Raw genomic sequence first — 20,572 nt, forward strand, 5'->3', positions numbered from 1 at the left:
AGAGTTTTGTTTTCTGGGCTGTGTGGCCTGTGAAGTCTTGGTGCTACAATAAGGGGTTGGGCCTGAACTCCCGAGGTGAGAGACCCAAGTCTACGACTTTGGCCCACCAGAGAACTCCCAACTACATGGAACACTAGCAAGGCAAGAGCCTTCCCAGGGGCCTCCATATCAACACTGACACCGAGTCCTACCCAAAGGCCACCAAACTCCAGATGCCTCATACCAAACCTTTAGCAAAATAGTAACACAACCATGCCCAGAAAGGCTGAAAGTTTGCCCAAAGCCATAGTGAGCCTATAGACACCCCCAAACACACTACTGGACATGGCACTGCCTTTCAGAGAGACAAAAATCCAGCTCCAACCACCAGAACACAGGCACAAGACCCACCAATCAGGAAACCTTCACAAGGCACTGGTCCAACCCCACCCTTGGTGGGCAGACACCACAATTAAGAGGAAATATGGCCTTCCAGCCTGCAGACAAGAGATCCCAAACACAATAAATTAAACAAAATGCAAAGACAGAGAAACTAGCAGCAGATGAAGGAACATGGTAAAAATCCACAAGACCAAACAAATGAGGAGAAAATAAGCAGTCTACATGAGAAGGGATTCAGAGTAGTAATATCAAAGATGATCCAAAATCTTGGAAATAAAATGGAGGCACAGATAAATAGACTGGAGGCATGGATCAAGAAGATACAAGAAATGTTTAACAAGGAACTAGAAGAATTTAAGGAGAAGGCAATGGCACCCAACTCCAGTACTCTTGCCTGGAAAGTCCCATGGACAGAGGAGCCTGGTAGGCTGCAGTCCATGGAGTGGCTAAGAGTCAGACACAACTGAGCGACTTCACTTTCACTTTTCACTTTCACGCATTGGAGAAGGAAATGGCAGCCCACTCCAGTGTTCTTGCCTGGAGAATCCCAGGGACGGGGGAGCCTGGTGGGCTGCCGTCTATGGGGTCACAAAGAGTTGGACACGACTGAAGCGATTTAGCAGCAGCAGAAGAAAAATTTAAAAATAGACAATCAGTAATGAACAACAAAATAACAGATTAAAATATATTAGAGGGGACCAAAAGCAGAATAACTGAAGCCGAAGAACAGATAAGTGAGCTGGAAGATAGAATGGCGGAAGTAACTGACGCAGAGCAGAACAAAGGAAAAGGAATGAAAAGAAGTGAGGACAGTCTCGGAGACGTTGGAACAACACCAAGGGCCCCAACACTCGAATCACGGGGCTCCCAGAAGAAGACAAAAGCAAAGGCTATGGGAAGATGTTTGAGGACACTATAGTGGAAAACTTCCCTAAAATGGAGTCTAGGAAGCCCAGGGAGTCCCATACAGGTAAACCCAAGGAGAAGCACACCAAGACACGTATTAATCAAACTAACAAAATTAAACACAAAGAACAGGCATTCAAATCAGCAAGGAAAAAAACAAAATATAACGTACAAGGCTATCTGCCTAAGGCTAACAGCTGATCTTTCAGCAGATACTCTGCAGGCCAGAAGGGAGTAACAGGATACACTTAAAGTGATGAAAGGAAAAAAAACTAAAACCGAGATTACTCTATCCATCAAGAATTGCATTCAGATTTGAAGGAGAAATCAAAAGCTTTACAGACAAGTGAAAATTAAGACAATTCAGCACCAGCATTACAACAAATACTGAAATAACTTCTCTAGACAAGGAACATTATAGAAAAAACAGGCCTACAAAAAGAAACCCAAAGCAATAAAGTAAATGGCAATAGGATCATACATATCAAAAAGTACCTTGGATGTAAATGGACTAAATGCTCCAACCAAAAGACACAGATTGGCTGAATGGATACAAAATCAAGACCCCTATATATGCTGTTTACAAGAGACCCACCTCAGGTTGAGGAACACGTACAGACGGAAAATGAGGGGCTGGAAAAGATATTCCATGTGAATGGAAATCAAAAGAAAGTGGAAACAAAAATACTTATATCAGATAGACTTTAAAATAAAGAGAGACAGTGAAGGACAACACATAATGATCAAGGGATGAATCCAAGAAGAAGACATAACAATATAACAATTTATATATAGATATAAAATATAACAATTGTATAACAAATACAACAATATAACAAATATAGCAATTATAAATGTATATGCACCTCCATACATAAGGCAAATACCAAAAGACATGAAAGGGGAAATCGATAGTACCATGGTAAAAGTGGAGAACTTTTAATATCTCACTCACACCAGTGGACAGGTCAACCAGACAGAAAATTAATAAGGAAACACAAGCTTTAAATGATACATTGGACCAGTTGTACCAAAATGATATCTACAGGGCATTTCATTCAAAAAAGAAGATTTCAGCTTTCTCTCAAGTTCTTCAGGATAGATCGTATCTTGAGTTACAAATCAAGCTTTAAGAAATTGAAATCATTTCAAGCATTTTTTTCTGACCACAATGCTATATGATTAGGTATAAATTACAGGGGAAACGTTTCTGAATCACCAACAGATCACTGAAGAAATCAGAAAAGGAAATCAAAATACACCCAGAAACAAATGACAAAGAAAACATGACAACTCAAAACCTGTGGGACTGTGGGATGCAGTAAGAGCAGTGATAAAAGGGAAGTTTACAGCAATACAAACCTACCTAAAGAAGCAAGAGAAGCAACCTAACCTTACACCTAAAGAAACTAGAAAAAAAAGAGCAAAGAACCCCACAGCTAGTAGAAGGAAAGAAATCACAAAGAGCAGAAGTAAATGAAAAAGAAATGAAGGAGACAATAGCAAAGATCGATAAAACTAAAACTTGCTTCTTTGAGAAAATGAACAAAATTGACAAACCATTAACCAGACTCACCAAGAAAAAAAGGGAGAAGACTCAAATCAATAAAATTAGAAATAAAAAAAGACATTAAACAGACAACACAGAAATACAAAGGATCATAAGAGACTATGAGTGACTATATGCCAATACAATGGACAACTTAGAAGAAATGGACAAATTCTTAGAAAAGTATAACCTTCCAAGACTGAATCAGGAAGAAATAGAAAATATGAACAGACCAATCACAAGCACAAAAACAAAGTATAATCAAAAGTCTTCCAACAAACAAAAGTTCAGGGCCAGATAACTTCACAGGTGAATGCTACCAAAAGTTGAGAGAAGAGCTAACACCTATTCTGTGCAAACTCATCCAGAAAATTGCAGAGAGGGGAGACTGCCAAACACTTTCTACAAGGCCACCAACCCTGATGCCAAAACCAGAAAAAGATGCCACAAAAAAAGAAAATTGCAGGCCAATATCACTGATGGAGATAAACACAAAAATCTTCAACAAAACTCTAGCAAACAATCCAACAACACATGAAAAAGATCATACATCACGATCAAGTCAGTTTTATCCCAGGGATGCAAGGATTCTTCAATATATGCAAGTGAATCAATGTGATACACTAAATTGAAAGATGAAAACTATATGATACCTCAATAGATGCAGAGAAAGCGTTTGACAAAATTCAACACCAGTTTATAGTAATTCTTAAAAAGTCTCCAGAAAATAGGCATAGAAGGACCATAACTCAACATAATAAAGGCCATATATGACAAACCCACAGAAAACATTATTCCCAAAGGTGAAAAACTGAAAGCATTTCCTCTAAAATCAGAAACAAGATAAGGAAGCCCACTCTCTCCAATATTATTTCACATAGTTTTGGAAGTCCTAGCCATAACAGTCAGAGAAGAAAAAGAAATAAAAGGAATCTAAATTGGAAAAGAAGATGTAAAATTCACTGATTGCAGATGACATGATATTATACATAGAAAACCCTAAGGATGCCACCAGAAAATTACTAGAGCTAAGCAAAGAATATAGTAAAGTCACAGGATATAAAATTAATACACAGAAATGCCTTGCATTCCTATATACTAACAAAGAAAAATCAGAAAGAGAAATTAAGGAAACAATCCCATTCACCATTGCAATGAAAAGAATAAAATATCTAGGAATGAATCTACCTAAAAGATAAAAGATCTGTATGTAGAAAACTGCAAGATATCTATGAAAGAAATCAGATGAAGTAATTTAATCCAGATAACTATTACATCTACTACTGTGAGCAAGAATCTCTTAGAAGAAATGGAGTGGCCCTCATAGTCAACAAAAGAGTCTGAAATGCAGTATTTGGGTGTAATCTCAAAAACAATAGAATGTTCTCAGTTCATTTCCAAGGCAAACCATTCAATATCACAGGAATGCAAAATCTATGTCCCAACCACTAATGCTGAAGAAGCTAAAGTTGTATGATTCTATGAAGACCTACAAGACCTTTTAGAACTAACACACAATAAAGATGTCCTTTACATCATAGGGGCCTGGAATGCAAAAGTAAGAAGTCAAGTGATACCTAGAGTAACAGGCAAGTTTGGCTTTGGAGTACAAAATGAAACAGGGCAAAGGCTAACAGAGTTTTGTCAAGACAACACACTGGTCATAGCAAGTATCCTCTTCAAACAACACTAGAGATGACTCTACACAAGGACATCACCAGATGGTCAATACCGAAATCAGATTGATTTGCAGCCAAAGTTGGCAAAGCTCTGTACAGTCAGCAAAAACAAGACCTGAAGCTGAATATGGCTCAGATCATGAGGTCCTTATTACAGAAATTAAAAAGAGTAGAGAAAATCACTAGGCCATTCAGGTATGAATGAAATCAAATCCCTTATGCCTGTACAGTGGAAGTAACAAATAGATTCAAGGGATTAGATCTACTAGAGATCCTGAAGAACTATGGAAAGAGGCTTGTAACATTGTACAGGAGAAGGTGATCAAAACCACCCCCAAGAAAAAGAAATGTTAAAAGGTTGTCAGAGGAGGCCTTACAAACAGCTGAGCAAAGAAGAGAAGCAAAAAGAAAAGGAGAAAAGGAAAGATACACTCACCTGAATGCAGAGTTTCAAAGAATAGCAAGGAGAGATAAGAAATGCTTCCTAAGTGAACAATGAAAAGAAATAGAGGAAAACAATAGAGTGGGAAAGATTAGAGGTTGCTCTAATAAGGGATACCAAGGGAATATTTCATTGAAAGATGGGTACAATAAAGGACAGAAACGGTATGGACCTAAAAGAAGCAGAAGATATAAGAAGAGCTGGCAAGAATACACAGAACAACTGTATAAAAAAAGTATTATTGGATAACCATGATGGTATGATCACTCACCTGGAGTCAGTCATCCTGGAGTACCAAGTCAAGTGGGCCTTAGTTAGTTTCATGACAAACAAAGCTACTGGAGGTGATGGAATTCCAGCTGAGCTATTTCAAAACCTAAAAGATGATGCTGTTAAAGTGCTTCACTCAATATACCAGCACATTTGGGAAATTCAACAGTGGTCACAGGACTGGAAGAGGTAAATTTTCATTCCAGTCCCAAAGAAGGACAATGTCAAAGAATGTTGAAACTACCGTACAATTGCACCATTTCACAAGCTAGCAAGGTAATGCTCAAAATACTCACACTAGTCTTCAACAGTACATGAACCAAAAATTTTCAGATGTACAAGCTGGATTTAGAAAAGGCAGAGACACCAGATTAAAATTGCCAACATCCATTAGATCATAGAAAAGCAAGGGAATTCCAGAAGAACTTCTACTTCTGCTTCATTGACTATGCTAAAGCCTTTGTGTGGATCACAGCAAACTCTGGAAAATTCTTAAAGAGATGGGAACACCAGACCACCTTACCTGCCTCCTACAAAGCTTGTATGCAGGTCAAGAAGCAATATTTACAACCAAACAGGGAGCAATGGACAGGCTTTAGAAAAGGCAGAGGAACCAGAGATCAAATTGCCAACATCCATTGGATCATCGAAAAAGCAAGAGAGTTCCAGAAAAACATCTACTTCTGCTTTATTGCCTATGCCAAAGCCTTTAACTGTGTGGATCACAACAAACTGTGGAAAATTCTGTGGGAATACCAGACCACCAGACCTGCCTCTTGAGAAATCCGTATGCAGGTGAGGAAGCAACAGTTAGAACTGGACATGGAACAACACACTGATTTCAAATAGGAAAAGGAGTACGTCAAGGCTGTATATTGTCACCCTGCTTATTTAACTTAACATGCAGAGTACATCATGAGAAACGCTGGGCTAGAGGAAGCACAAGCTGGAATCAAGATTGCCAGGAGAAATATCAATAACCTCAGATATGCAGGTGACACCACCCTTACGGCAGAAAGTGAAGAGGAACTGAAGAGCCTCTTGATGAAAGTGAAAGAAGGGAGTGAAAAAGTTGGCTTAAAGCTCAGCATTTAGAAAATGAAGATCATGGCATCTGGTCCCATCACTTCATGGCAGATAGATGGGGAAACAGTGAAAACAATGGCAGACTTTATTTTTGGGGGCTCCAAGATCACCGTGGACATTGACTGCAGCCATGAAATTCAAAGATGCTTGCTCTTTGGAAGAAAAGCTATGACAAACCTAGCTGGTGCTGCTGCTGCTAAGTAGCCTCAGTAGTGTCCGACTCTCTGCAACTCCATAGACGGCAGCCCACCAGGCTCCCCCGTGCCTGGGATTTTCCAGGCAAGAGTACTGGAGTAGGTTGCCATTGCCTTCTCCTTGACAAACCTAGAGAGAGTATTAGAAAGAAGAGACATTACTTTGCTGACAAAGGCCTGTATTGTCAACACTATTGTTTTTCCAGTAGTCAGGTAAGGATGTGAGAGTTGACCATAAAGAAGGCTGAACGCTGAAGAACTGATGCTTTTGAACTGTGGTGTTGGAGAAGACTCTTGAGAGTCCCTTGGACTGCATAGAGATCAAACCAGTCAATCCTAAAGGAAATCAGTCCTGAATATTCATTGGAAGGACTGATACTGAAGCTGAAGCTCCAACACTTTGGCACCTGATGCGAAGAGCTGACTCATTTGAAAAGACCCTGATGCTGGGAACGATTGAAGGCAGGAGGAAAAAGGGATGAAAGAGGATGAGATGGTTGGATGGTATCACCATCTCAATGCAAATGAGTTTAAGCCAACTCTGGGAGATGATGATGGACAGGGAACTCTGGCATGCTGCTGTCTGTGGGGTCACAAAGAGTCAGACACAACTGAGCACCTAAACAATAACAAAATTAAAGAAACCAGATGACACAAACAGTTGGAGAGATAAGTCGTGTTCTTGGATTGGAAAAATCAATATTGTGAAAATATACAACTCATAACAATCTACAGATTCAATGTAATCTTTATCAAATTACCAATGTTATTCTTCAAAGAACTAGAACAAAAAATTTCACAATTTGTATGGAAACACAAAAGATCCCAAATAGCCAAGGGATCTTGAGAAAGCTGGAGTAATCAACCTTTCTGACTTCAGACTATACTACAAAGCTAGAGTAATCAAGACGGTATGGTACTGGCACAAAGACAGAAACATAGACCAATGGAGCAGACAGAAAGCCCAAAGTAAACCCACGCGCCTATAGGCACTTATCCTTGATCAAAGAGGCAAGAATAAACGGAGAAAAGACAGACTCTTCAATAAGTGGTGCTGGGAAAACTGGACAGCTACCTGTAAAAGAATCAGTTTAAAACACCTCCTAATATTATACACAAAAATAAATTCACAGTGGATTAAAGACTTAAATATAAGGCCAGAAACTAGAGAGCACCTAGAGGAAAACATAGGCAAAACACTCTTTGACAAAAATCACAGCAAGATCCTCTTTGACCCATCTGCTAGAGCAATGGAAATAAAAACAAAAATAAACAAATGAGACCAAATTAAACTTAAAAGCTTTGGGACAGGGAAGGAAATTATAAACAAGGTGAAAAGACAACCCTTTGAATGGGAGAAAATAATTGCAAACAATGCAACTGACAATGTATTAATTTCCAAAATATATAAGCAGGTCATACAGCTCAATATCAGAAAACAAATAGCCAAAACTAAAAAATGAGCAGAAGACCTAAACAGACATTTCTTCAAAGAAGTCATACAGATGGCCAACAAACACATGAAGAGATGCTCAACATAACTCATTATTGGAGAAATGAAAATCGAACTACAATTAGATATCACCTTACACCAATCAGAAAGGCCATCATCAAAAAAACTACCAACAGCAAATCCTGACGAGGATGTGGAATGTGGAGAAAAGGGAACCCTACCACACTGTTGATGGGAATGTAAATTGGTACAGACACTACAGAGAACAGTATGAAGATTCTTTTTCAAATTAGGAATAAAACTATCATATGACCCAGCAATCCCACTATTGGGCATATACACTGAGAAAGCCAAAATTCAAAAAGGCACATGTAGCCCAATGTTCATTGAAGTACTATTCACAGTAGCTAGGACATGGAAACAATCTGGATGTCCATCTGCAGATGAACAGATAAAGAAGATACGGTACATATATACAATGGAATATCAGTCATAAAGAGTAACACATTTGAGTCAGTTCTATTGAGCTGGATGAACCTAGAGCCAATTATACAGAATGAAGTATGTCAGAAAGAGAAAAACAAATACCATATATTAAGATATATATGGGCTCCCCTGATGGCTCAGATGATAAGGAATCCACCTGCAATGCAAGAGACCCAGGTTAGATCCTTGGGTCGAGAAGATCCTCTGGAGAAGGGAATGGCTACCCACTCCAGTACTCTTGCCTGGAGAATCCCTGAGAAACCTGGCAGGCTACAGTCCATGGGGTCTCAAAGAACATGGAATCTAGAAAAATAGTAGTGATGGAACATTTTTACAGAGAAGAAATGGAGACGCAGACATGAAGAATGGACTTGTGGACACAGCAGGAAAAAGAGAAGCTAGGAGACCTTGAGAAAGTAACATTGATGTACATATACCATGTATAAAATAAATAGCTGGAAGCTGCTATATAACACAGGGAGCCCAGGCTGGTGCTCTCTGATGACCTAGAGGGGTGGAATGGTAGAGGGAGGGAGGCTTCAGAGGGAGGGGATATGTATATAATTATATATAAATATAATACATATTTATAATTATGGATATGTATATAATTATACATTGATGCATGGTAGAGACCACCACAACATTGTAAAGCAATTATCCTCCAATTTAAAAAATACTTAAGAAAATAAATTACATGATCTTTCAGAGCACTGAGAAGATAGTTTGAGAAAAATACATAGACCAAATTCATAGCTCTTGAGATGAAGTAACTAGATAAAACTAAAACAAGGACATCATTATGTCTAGATAAAGAACCTGTCCCTATTATAAGCAAAAGGAACACTAGAAGAACAATTGCTCAGTTTCAGCTTGGAAGAGAGGATTTAAGACAAAGGACAAAATCCGGCCATCAAAATGACACCCCTTCTCAGATATTGCTGCACAAGCTTGCCCACAACTGCCCTTAACACAAAAGAGAGTTGTGTTGCAAAAACAAATTTATTTTCTTTCATAAACTCCACCACATTTCTGTAACTCTCTTCCTTGGAGTGAAGAAATGTCTTCAGTGGTAGGAAAATCAGACATACCTTAGATTCTGCTTTTGTCTCAGTCACCTCCTGTCTCTTAGGGTCTTCTAGTCAGCATGTTTTTCAAAAAGAGCCCCGACCCACTAGACCAAACACAGTACAGATGTGGGGGACACATAAAGAAAAGTCCTATCCTTAAAAGTCTATCATTCTGGCTATACCCTTCCAAAATTGGTGTAAAACCTACTACAAAAATGGAGAATATTGAAGACCTTTAGCTCAATCCTATTTTGCACACCACCAGAAAAGACTCATTATTACACTAGCTCTTGCATTAACCTCGTTCTGCCCATCAAAAATGCCGATAGGTGTAGTAGCCACTTTGTACAAGATCTAAGAACCATTAGTGTGATCGTGTCTCCTTGCTTCCCTGTAATCCCCAACCCCAATTCAATTTTATCGAGTTGCTCCAGCACCTTACGGTGTAAGTGCCTGATATTAAGTTTTTTGTTGTAAGATAAGTGCCTAATGTTAACCTTTTGATTGCTGAGTCATCTATTTCTAAAGATATCATCTCGAATAAACATGATGCCAACTATATGACACAGCTACTAGCAAAACAACCAGATAAGAATAAGGCTGCCTCCACCTGGGCAGTCACCTCTTTCAGAAAGCATTGAGTCTTAGTGAGGTGCACAAAAATTCTGTCACTGAGTCTCCCAAGTAAGATGCTTGATTATGCCCAGGTGATTTTTAACTCAACTTTTAATGTTTCCCTGTCATTTAGCATGGTTCTGAGTTTTTAGTTTGTTTTTGCTTTTTGCCTAAGAAGAGTTCTCATGTATCCAGGAAATGCAAACCAACCTTAATTCTCTTCTAAACAAATCAAGGAGAAAAGATAAGCAGAGTCCTGCAAGTAAAATAATTTAATGTATTCCATCTGAATAATATGAAGCTGTTACTATTCTTAATTGTGAATGTGAAAAAAAAGCACTGGGAAACCTAGATAATTGGCTATTCGGGTGATCTCACTTATTCCTTCCCAGAACATAATTTCCACTCTTGTGCTTTAAATTAGTCAATAGAAAGTGAACCCACAAAACCCTAAACACTCCATTCTTGGACTCCAATAATCTCAGAGCCCCAAGTCTGCACTTTCTCTCTGTTCCTGTACCTTTCTGTGGGCCCTTCAGGTTTTCTTGTACACTTTCTATGAGTGAAAGTATTAGCTGCTCAGTCCTGCCATACTCTTTGTGACCCCATGGACTGTAGCCCGCCAGGCTCCTCTGACCATGGGATTCTCCAGGCAGGAATACTGGAGTGGGTAGCCATTCCCTTCTCCTGAGGATCTTCTTGACCCAGGGATGAAACCCAGGTCTCCTGCATTGCAGGCATATTCTTTACTGTCTGACCACCAGAGAAGTCTGGAAATAATAAATCATCTTCCTCAAAAAGTTCCCTGATGGTTTTTGCTAAAGTGCATCCTACAGACATAATAAAAACCAAAATGGCTGTTTCAGCCACAACATTGGTCCAGGGAGGAAAATGTCTATGGTGGTTTGTTACGAGTAATATGGACCCAGATAGGTGCCTCAGGCATTCCTAGCATCACTATGAATTGGCTGGGACTGACACAAAGCCATTTGTTGAAGAGATTATTCTTTTCCCATTGAATGGTCTTAGCACCATTATTAAAAATCAGTCATGTCATAGATGTATGGGTTTATTTCAGGATTCTCAATTCTATTCCTTTGATCAACATGTCTATCATTATGCCAGTATCACACTATCTTAATTTAGCTTTGAAAACAAGTCTTAAAATTGTGAAGTGTGAATTTTCCGACTTTGTTCTTTTTCAAGATTGTTTTGACTCTTCTGAGTCCTTTGCATGTCCATATGTATTTTAGGATCACCTTGCGAATGTCTACACAAAAGCCAGAGGGGATTTTGATAGGAATTGCCTTCAATATGTAGATCAATTTGGGTAGAATTATTGTCTTAACAGGGTTTCCCTTGTGGCTCAGATAGTAAAGAATCCACATGCAATGCAGGAGACCTGGGTTTGATCCCTGGGTAGGGAAGATTCCCTGGAGAAGGGAATGGCTAACCACTCCAGTATTTTTGCCTGGAAAATTCCATGGACAGAGGAGCCTGGCAGGCTGCAATCCATTGCAAAGAGTCAGACACAACTGAGCGACTAAGTACACACAAACACACACACACACACACACCATTTAACAATATTAAATGTTCCATTGATATGGATATCTTTCCACTTATTTAAGTCTTCTTTAATTTCTTTTATTGATGTTTGGTAGTTTCCAATGTGTAAGTCTTGCCTTTCTTTTGTTTGATTTATTTCTAAGTGTTTTATTTATTTGTTTATTTTGATGCTATTGTAAATAGAAGTGTTTCATAATTTCATTTTTAGATTGTTCATTGGTAGAGTCTGTAAGTACTGCTGATTTTTGCATATTGACCTTGTATCAATACACACTCTCAATTAGCTTCTTTATTGGTTTAAATGAGTTTGTGTGGGTGTATGTGAAATTTTTAGTATTTTCTATGTAAGACCTTATCATCTCTGATTACTTTTACTTACTTTCTAATATGGCTGCCTTTTACTTATTTATTCATTTTGTCTAATTCCTCTGATATATATAATGTTTAACAGTGATGGTGAGAGGGTAAGAGAAGATATCTTATGTCTCAAACTGGTTATTTATTAGTATGTTGCTTAATTTTTACATATTTATGAGTTCCCCAAATTTCTTTCCTTTAAATTTATTGAGGCTAGGCTTATACTTTTACATATGGTTGATCCTAAGGAATATTCCAGATGCTGCTCTTGAGAAGAATGCTTGCTACTGTTGTTGAATGATGTGTTCTATATATATCTATCATGTCTACTTGCTTTAAAGTGTTGTTTAAGTCTTCTGTTTCCTTGTCGAGCTTCTGCTTGGTTCTTCTATTCATTATTAAAAGAAGGGTATTAAAATTTCGACCTGTTATTGTTGAATTATCAATAGTTTTAATTCAATTTTGTCAATTTTTACTTTATGTATTTTAAGACTTGATTGTTATGTACAGATAAGTTTATAATTATTATGTATTACTGACAGACTATCTTATCATTATAACAAGTCCTTCTGAATCTCTAGTAACAATTTTTCTCTTCAGTTCAGTTCAGTTCAGTCACTAAGTCGTGTCCAACTCTTTGTGACCCCGTGGACTGCAGCACGCCAGGTCTCCCTGTCCATCACCAGCTCATGTCCATTGAGTTGGTGATGCCATCCAACCATCTCATCCTCTGTCATCTCCTTCTCTTCCCACCTTCAGTCTTTCCCAGTATCAGGGTCTTTTCAAATGAGTCAGCTCTTCGCATCAGGTGGACAAAGCGTTGGAGTTTCAGCTTCAACATCAGTCCTTCCAGTGAATATTCAGGACTGATTTCCTTTAGGATGGACTGATAAAAAGTACAAGGGACTCTCAAGAGTCTTCTCCAACACCGTAGTTCAAAAGCATCAATTCTTCGGTGCTCAGCTTTCTTTATAGTCCAACTCTCACATCCATACATGACTACTAGAAAAACTGTAGCCTTGACTAGACAGACTTTGTTGGCAAAGTAATGTCTCTGCTTTTTAATATGCTGTCTAGTTTGGTCATAACTTTTCTCTCAAGGAGTAAGCGTCTTTTAATTTCATGGCTGCAAGCACCATCTGCAGTGATTTTGGAGCCCCCAAAATAAAGTCTGCCACTCTTCTCACTGTTTCTCTATCTATTTGCCATGAAGTGATGGGAGCGGATGCCTTAATCTTTGTTTTCTGAATGTTGAGCTTTTAGTCAACTTTTTCACTCTCCTCTTTCACTTTCATCAAGAGGCTCTTTAGTTTTTCTTCACTTTCTGCCATAAGGGTGGTGTCATCTGCATATGTGAGGTTATTGATATTTCTCCCGGCAATCTTGATTCCAGCTTGTGCTTCATCCAGCCCAGTGTTTCTCATGATGTACTCTGCATAGAAGTTAAATAAGCAGGGTGACAATCTACAGCCTTGATGTACTCCTTTTCCTATTTGGAACCAGTCTGTTGTTCCATGTCCAGTTCTAACTGTTGCTTCCTGACCTGCATACAGGTTTCTCAAGAGGCAGGTAAGGTGGTCTGGTATTCCTATCTCTTTCAGAATTTTCCACAGTTTGTTGTGATCCACACAGTCAAAGGCTTTGGCATAGTCAATAAAGCAGAAGTAGATGCTTTTCTGGAACTCCCTTGCTTTTTTGATGATCCAGCAGATGTTGGCAATTTGATCTCTGGTTCCTCTGCCTTTTCTAAATCCAGCTTGAACATCTGGAAGTTTGTGGTTCATGTATTGCTGAAGCCTAGCTTGGAGAATTTTGAGCATTACTTACTAGCATTAAGATGAGTGCAATTGTGTGATAGTTTGAGCATTCTTTGGCATTGCCTTTCTTAGGGATTGGAATGAAAACTGACTTTTTCCAGTCCTGTGGCCACTGCTGAGTTTTCCAAATTTGCTGGCATATTGAGTGCAGCACTTTCACAGCATCATCTTTCAGGATTTGAAATAGTTCAACTGGAATTCCATCATCTCCACTAGCTTTGTTTGTAGTGATGCTTCCTAAGGCCCATTTGACTTCACATTCTAGGGTATCGGGCTCTAGGTAAGTGATCACACCATCGAGATTATCTGGGTCATGAAGATCTTTTCTGTACAGTTCTACGTATTCTTGCCACCTCTTCTTAATATCTTCTTCTTCTGTTAGGTCCATACCATTTCTGTCCTTTATCGAGTCCATATTTGCATGAAATATTCCGTTGGTATCTCTAATTTTCTTGAAGAGATCTCTAGTATTTCCCATTCTATTGTTTTCCTCTGTTTCTTTCCACTGATCACTGAGGAAGGCTTTGTTATCTCTCCTTGCTATTCTTTGGAACTCTGGGTTCCAATAGGTGTATCTTTCCTTTTCTCCTTTGCTTTTTGCTTCTCTTCTTTTCTCAGCTATTTGTAAGGCCTCCTCAGACAGCCATTTTGCTTTTTTGCATTTCTTTTTCTTGGGGGTGGTCTTGCTCCCTGTCTCCTGTTCAATGTCATGAACCTCCGTCCATAGTTCATCAGGTACTCTGTCTATCAGATCTAGTCCCTTAAATCTATTTCACAGATATAAGTCACGGAAAACTAACCAATCTAATCACAAGGACCACAGCTTTGTCTAACTCAATGAAACTATGAGCCATGCTGTGTAGGGCCACCCAAGAAGAACGGATCATGGTGGAGAGTTCTGACAAAAGGTGGTACACTGGAGAAGGGAATGGCAAACCACTTCAGTATTCTTGCCTTGAGAACCCCATGAACAGTATGAAAAGGTAAAAAGATAGGACACTGAAAGATGAACTCTCCGGGTCAGTAGGTGCCCAATATGCTACTGGAGATCAGTGGTGAAATAACTCCAGAAAGAATGAAGGGATAGAGCCAAAGCAAAAACAACACCCAGTTGTGGATGTGACTGGTGATGAAAGTAAGGTCCGATGCTGTAAAGAGCAATATTGCCTAGGAACCTGGAATGTTAGGTCCGTGAATCAAGGCAAATTGGAAGTGGTCAAACAGGAGATGGCAAGAGTGAATGTCAACATTTTAGGAATCAATGAATTAAAATGGACTGGAATGGGTGAATTTAACTCAGATGATCATTATGTCTACTACTGTGGGCAAGAATCCCTTAGAAGAAATGGAGTAGCCATCATAGTCAACAAAAGAGTCTGAAATGCAGTACTTGGATGCAATCTCAAAAATGACAGAATGATCTCTGTTCATTTAAAAGGCAAACCATTCAATATCTAAGACTATGCCCTGACCAGTAATGCTGAAGAAGCTGAAGTTGAATGGTTCTATGAAGACCTACAAGACCTTCTAGGACAACACCCAAAAAAGGTGTTTTTTTCATTATAGGGGACTGGAATGCAAAAGTAGGAAGTCAAGAAACACCTGGAGTAACAGGCAAATTTGGCCTTGGAATACAGAATGAAGCAGGGCAAAGACTAATAGAATTTTGCCACGAGAATGCACTGGTCATAGCAAACACTCTCTTCCAACAACACAAGAGAAGACTCTACACATGGACATCACCAGATGGTCAACACCGAAATCAGATTGATTATATTCTTTGCAGCTGAAGATGGAGAAGCTCTGTACGGTCAGCAAATACAAGACCAGGAGCTGACTGTGGCTCAGACCATGAACTCCTTATTGCCAAATTCAGACTGAAGTTGAAAAAAGTAGGGAAAACCACTAGACCATTCAAATAAAATCAAATCCTTAACGATTACACAGTGGAAGTGAGAAAATTTTCCCTTAAAAATCTATTAATACTTTGTCTTAGACTCACATACTTAAAGAACAAACTTATGGTTGCTGGGGAGAAGGAAGGGGGAAAGGGATAATCAGGGAGTTTGGGATGGGCATGTACATACTGACATATTTAAAATAGCTAAACAACAAGGGGAGAAGGAAATGGCAACCCACTCCAGTATTCTTGCCTGGAGAATCCCAGGGATGGAGGGGCCTGGTGGGCTGCCATCTATGGGATTACACAGAGTGGGACACCACTGGAGAGACTTAGCAGCAGCAGCAGCAACCAACAAGGGGGCTTCCCAGGTGGCAATAGGGGTAAAAAATCCACCTGTCAATGCAGGAGACGTAAGAGTTGCAGTTTGATCCCTGGAGGAGGGCATGGCAACTCACTTGAGTATTTTTGCCTGGAGAATCCCATGGATACAACACAGCTGAAATGACTTGGCATACACACATGCAACCAGCAAGGATTACTGTATAGCACCTGGAACTCTCCTCAGTGTTATGTTGCTGGCTGGATGGGAGGGAAGTTTGGGGAAGAATGGATACATGTATATGTATGGCCAAATCCCTTTGCTATTCACCTGAAACTATTACAACATTGTTAATAGACTATACCCTGATACAAAATAAAAAGTTTTGAAAGTCTATTTTGTCTTAAATTGCAGCAATATCTTTTTGGATCCACCTCCTAGAGTAATGAAAATAAAAACAAAAATAAACAAATGAAACCTAACTAAATTTAAAAGCTTTTCCATGGCAAAGGAAACCATAAATAAAACAAAAGACAATCTATATAATGGGAGAAAATATTTGCAAACAAAGCAATTGAGACAGGATTATTTCCAAAATATACGAACAGTTCGTGCAACTCCAAAAAACAAAAAAACAAAACAAAACAGAAGAACAACAACCCAATCTAAAAACTGGTAGAAGATCTAAATAGACATTTCTCCAAAGAAGACATATATATGGCCAAAAAAGACATTAAAAGGTACTCAACATCACTAATTCTTAGATAAATGCAAATCAAAACTACAATGAGTTATCACCACATGCTGGTCAGAATGGCCATCATCAAAAAATTTACAAACAATAAATGCCAGAGAGGATGTAGATAAAAGGGAACCTTCCAACACTGTGGGAATGTAAATTGATACAACTACTATGAAAAACAGTTTAAAGGTTCCTTTAAAAATTAAATAAATTACTATCATATGATCCAACAATCCCATTCCTGGACAGATATCCAAAGAAAACCATACTTTAAAAAGATACATGCACTCCAGTGTTTACTGCAGCACCATTTTCAATAGCCAAGTCATAGCAGTAATTTAAATGTCCATCAACAGGAATGTACAAAGAAGATGTGGTCACCTAAACAATGGACTATTACTCAACCACAAAAAAGAATGAAATAAAGCCATTAGCAGCAACATGGATGAACCTAGAGACTGCCATATTGAATGAAGTAAGTCAGACAGAAAAAGATAATTACCATATAATTCCATTTATATGCAGAATCTTTAAAAAATGATACAAATGAACTTATTTACAAAACAGAAACAGACTCACAGGCTTCAAAGTCAAACTTATGGTTACCAAAGGGGAAAAGTTGCAGGGAGGAGGTATAAATTAGGAGTTTGGCATCCACATATACACAGTACTATATGTAAAATAGATAATCAACAAGGACCCACTGTATAGCGCAGAGAACTCTACTCAATGTTCTACAATAGCCTATATTGGAAAAGAATCCCAGAAAGAATGGATATATGATTATTTATAACTGAACCTCTTTGCTGTACACCTGAAGCTAGCACAACATTGTAAATCAAGTATGCCTCAAAATAAAATTAAAAAAAAATTAAAAAAAAAAACTGTTCTGTCTGATAATAGTATAGCCACCTCAGCTGTCCTCAGTTACTATTTGCATAGAATATATATTTCCGTCTTTTCAATTTCAACTTTTTGTATCTTGGAATCTAGAGTCTATCTCTTGTAGACAGTTGGATCATGTCTTTTTTATCCCTCCTGCTAACATCTGCCTTTCATTGGAATCTTTTTTTGTTGTTGTTCAGTCACAAAGTCATATCCAATTCTTTGTGACTCTATGGACTGCAGCATGCCAAGCTTCCCTGTCCTTCACTCTCTCCCAGAGTTTGCTCAAACTCATGCCCATTGAGTTGGTGATACCATCCAACCATCTCATCCTCTGTCGTCCCCTTTTCATCCTGCCCTCAATCTTTCACAGCATCAGGGTCTTTCCCAGTGAGTTGGCGCTTTACATCAGGTGGCCAAAGTTGGAGCTTCAGCTTCAGCATCAGTCCTTCCAATGAATATTCAGGGTTGATTTTGTTTAGGATTGACTGGCTTGATCTCCTTATTGTCCAAGGGGCTCTCAAGAGTCTTCACCAGTACCACAATTTGAAAGCATTGTAAATCAAGTGTACCCCAATATAAAATAATAACTAAATTAAAAAAATTGTTTTGTCTGATAATATTTACTGTAGCAATTAATGAAATAGAATTTATGTTTTCCATTTTGCACAATGGACTCCCTTTGGTATTTTTTGTAGATCAGGTATGCTAGTGATGAATTATCTCAATTTCTGTTTATCTGGGAATATTTTAATTTCTCCCTTTTTTGAGGGACAGTTTTGCTGGATATAGAATTCTCGATTGACAGTCTGTTTCTATTAGGACTTTGAATATTCCATTTTACTGTTAATTTTATTGACGATCTCTTATATGTGATGAGTTCATTTTTCTTTTCTGCTTTCAAAATGCTCACTTGCCTTTTGACAGTTTTTCTATGACATGTCAAGATGTGGAACCCACTAAGTCTGTTTTGAACACTCATTGAGATTCTTGGATGTGCAGCCACTGAGTCAATTTAGTGGCTATTTCTTTGACTATTCTTTCTGCTCATTTCCCTTGCCTCTCCTTCTGAGACTTTAGTTATGCTTATGTTGTTTCACCTAATGGTGTTCCACAGGTCTGAGACTCAGTTCATTTTCTTCATTTTTTTTTTTAATTTAAATTCCTTTGGATGGATAATCTTAATTGACATTTCTTCAAGTTCTCTGATTCTTCTACATGTTAAAATGTGCTGTTGAATCCATCTAGTGAACTTTTCATTTCAGTAATTGTACTTTTCAACTATAGAATTTCTGTTTATTTTGTATAATTTCTTTATTTACTTTCTCTCTTTAGTAAGACAAGATTTCATATTCCTTTAATTCTTTAGGCACACAATTCCTTTACTTCTTTGAGCATATTTATAATAGTAAGTTTGAGGTATTTGTCTTGCAAGCCCAACATGTGGACTTCCTCAGATAACATTTCTATTGACTCTTTTTTCCTACATAGGGGACATATTTTCAGTTTCTTTTTGTATCTCATAATTTTTTTGTTGTTGAACTGGACAGTTAAAATGATATAATGTGGCAACATTTTGGACCATAAAGAAAACTGAATGCCGAAGAATTGATGCTTTTGAACTGTGGTGTTGGAGAAGACTCTTGAGAGTCCCTTGGACTATAAGGAGATTAAACCAGTCAATCCTAAAGGAAATCAATCCTGAATATTCATTGGAAGGACTGATGCTGAAGCTGAAACTCCAACACTTTGGCCACCTGATGGGAAGAACTGATTCATTGGAAAAGACCCTGATGCTGGGAAAGATTGAAGGCAGGAGGAGAAGGAGATGACAGAAGATGAGATGGCTTGATGGCATCACTGACTTGATGGACATGAGTTTGAGCAAGCTCTGAGAGTTGGTGATGGACAGGGAAGCCTGGTGTGCTGCAGTCCCTGGGGTTGCAAAGAGCTGGACATGACTGAGCGACTGAACTGAACTGAACTGAACTGAATGTGGTAACTCTGTGAATTATATCCACACTCCCTCAGGAATTGTTTAGTGACTTTCTTGGACTAATTTTACAAAGTCTGTATCTTTATCATATGAAATTTCTACTCAGTTTGGCATCCAGATAGTGATTGAACAGAGATTTCCCCAAACATCTTGAACCAGCTTTTGTTTAATGACTCTATGTGTGTATTGGAATACAGTTTCAATGATGTCAGGCAGTTTACTCCACTCATTGCCTTCACTTCTTAACTGGGCAAAGTCTAAAGGTCTGCCAGCAGTGAGACATGAGGGCCTTCTCAGGTCTTTACTGGGCATGCATATAGCATGCACATGGCCTCATGGATTGCCAGGACTATTTTTTCATGTCTCTCTACGGACATCTTATTCTCCAATTTTCTATTTTAAGATTTTAAAATCAATTTATTGTTAACCCCAGCTGTTAACACCTCAGGAAGCTTTGATGTTAAACAACTGCCACTGATTGTTTTTGAGAAATGCCCTGTGGATAAGGCTATTTGCAGAGGTTGAGTTCAGATTCAGGTCAAATTAAAAAAAAAAAAAGAGACAGTAATTTTCATTGGGCTGCCAGACAAATAAGGTAGTGAAAATTATCTGGTACTGGGGCCTTGGGGAATTTCCAAACCCATTTCTCCCTGCTTCAATAGCTACTAGTCTGCTGGTTTTCACAGCTACTATAGCTACTACACTATAGTAGCTACTACTATATTGGCTTTTAATAACACTTTGAAGCTGGAAAGGGAGGTATTGGATTAAGGAAAGTTAAAATGCCCTTAACCTTATTGTTCTTACTGAGATTCAGTCATTGTTTTCTGACAAAAATTGCTCAGATTATTGA

Source organism: Bos grunniens, chromosome 16 (genome assembly GCF_055505025.1).
Source record: "Bos grunniens cultivar Pamir isolate PY7600 chromosome 16, Bosgru_T2T1.0, whole genome shotgun sequence".
Classification (NCBI taxonomy): Eukaryota; Metazoa; Chordata; class Mammalia; order Artiodactyla; family Bovidae; genus Bos; species Bos grunniens.